Below are 1,646 nucleotides of genomic sequence, written 5' to 3'. Positions count from 1 at the left end.
TTTAGAGAAATACTGTGGTGACTTCAGCAAACTTTTTCAGCTACAAATTCTGTCTATCAAAACTTTCAGTAAAGATGAAAAAAAAAATAAGAAGACGCAAACAGTTTGAAACAATAAAATAATCAAATAAAATTAGAACAAAACTAAGTGAGAAGCACCAGATCTGAAACTGACTATGACTCACCCGTTCTCCTCTGCTGCCTGGACCTCCTGTTTGGGTTTGTCCGTTTTTGGAGCTGTCAATAAAAAAAAAATAAAGTGTGCTTATGTTGAAAGTAAAGAAACAGAAACCGACCCGGCAGATTTTCGCCGTGTGAATATCTTACCCTCATTTTTACACTCATCCTGAAACGTCACCTTCTTCTCCTGCAGAAAACACAAAATAATGTCAGCGAGCATTTAAAAATCTGATGTAATACGTCCTTTTTTAGCTATTTAAAGCACAGATTAGGTCTATATTAGGGCTGTCAAATGATTATTTTTTTAAAAATTGCGATTCATCTCTGAATTTCAATAGTGAACTGTGATTAGTCACATTTTTAAATTTCCATTTACTTTTGAACAAGCTATTGCAGAGTTTTCTGTCGGGATTGTGTCGCAAAAAAACAGGTTTTTTAAGCTGAAACATGATGCTGTTTGTGCCTAAAGATAATCACATGTTAAACACAACATTCAGACTATTTCAATGATGTCAGAAAAAAAGCGGATTTTTGTGTCAGTGCGACTGAAAAGGGTGCAGACCGGCTTAAAACAAACGAACCTTTTCTTCTCTTCTTCTTCTTCTTCACATAATTATTTCTGTCCTCATCTGACTGTCCATTCTTATTCATATTTTTATTATAGCCTATATCAGTAAACACATAGAAATAATACATTTTTGAACAATTTTATAAATGTATTTGGTCAATGTTCAGAGACTGTATGCACTGGTTCTGGTTTCTTAGGGTTTCCTGGGTTTCCTCTGCAGGCCTCCTTTGTTAAAATATATCACACTGTTTTTGACATTTGTGCTAAATCAAATCAAATGAAATAAAAATGGTGTAACTGAGCTGTAACTGTAGCTCCAGTAAACTGTGCATCGAGACTTTGAGAAGTTTCTGTGTCTCCGCTAAACAATTACTTACAAAAGTAACTTATCGTAGATTGCAGAAACGTGTAACGACGTCTTTTCAGTTTTTGTGCTGATTGAGCTGCCATGGTTACAACAGATTGACAGGCGTGGGGCGTGGCTTACCTGAACACGCGGTGCGGTCACAGCAGCAGGCGAGGCAGCAGCGGGAGGCGGGGCAGCGGCGGGAGGCGGGGCAACGGCGGGAGGCGGGGCAGCGGCGGGTTTCTTCTCCTTCTGGTCTTCGGCTGTTTTGGGCGGAGGCTCAGGCGGCTGGGGGACCACTTTGACCACCCAGCTCAACATCCTCCAAACACACAAACAGCAACCATCACTGCTGAACGTTCAGTAAACAGTGAAAAAATCAGCCGCATTTCTTTTAAAAACGTGAGCAACAAAAGAAGAAATGACCCCAAAATTAGCAAGAAACTAGCAAAAAGTAGAAAGAAAGAAAATCTCCTGAAAATCAGTAAATTAAATAAATAATTAAAATAAAAACTAAATTTTAAAAAGTTTTTTAAAAAAACAACAAAGACCT

General features: G+C 38.2%; 1 long non-coding RNA gene across 1 annotated transcript; it reads right to left on the bottom strand.

Annotated features, from left to right (window-relative positions):
• Positions 1-179: 179 nt before the first annotated feature.
• Positions 180-1,406, bottom strand: LOC121966824. Its single transcript, XR_006107623.1, has 3 exons — positions 1,235-1,406; positions 327-366; positions 180-236 (listed from the first exon to the last, which is right to left on the bottom strand). It is a non-coding gene; the product is annotated as an uncharacterized LOC121966824 (long non-coding RNA).
• Positions 1,407-1,646: the final 240 nt, after the last annotated feature.

Source organism: Plectropomus leopardus, unplaced genomic scaffold, assembly GCF_008729295.1.
Source record: "Plectropomus leopardus isolate mb unplaced genomic scaffold, YSFRI_Pleo_2.0 unplaced_scaffold26007, whole genome shotgun sequence".
In the NCBI taxonomy this organism is placed as follows: domain Eukaryota; kingdom Metazoa; phylum Chordata; class Actinopteri; order Perciformes; family Serranidae; genus Plectropomus; species Plectropomus leopardus.
Note: the sequence above shows the minus strand (reverse complement) of the source record. Positions and strands in the feature narration are given on the sequence as shown.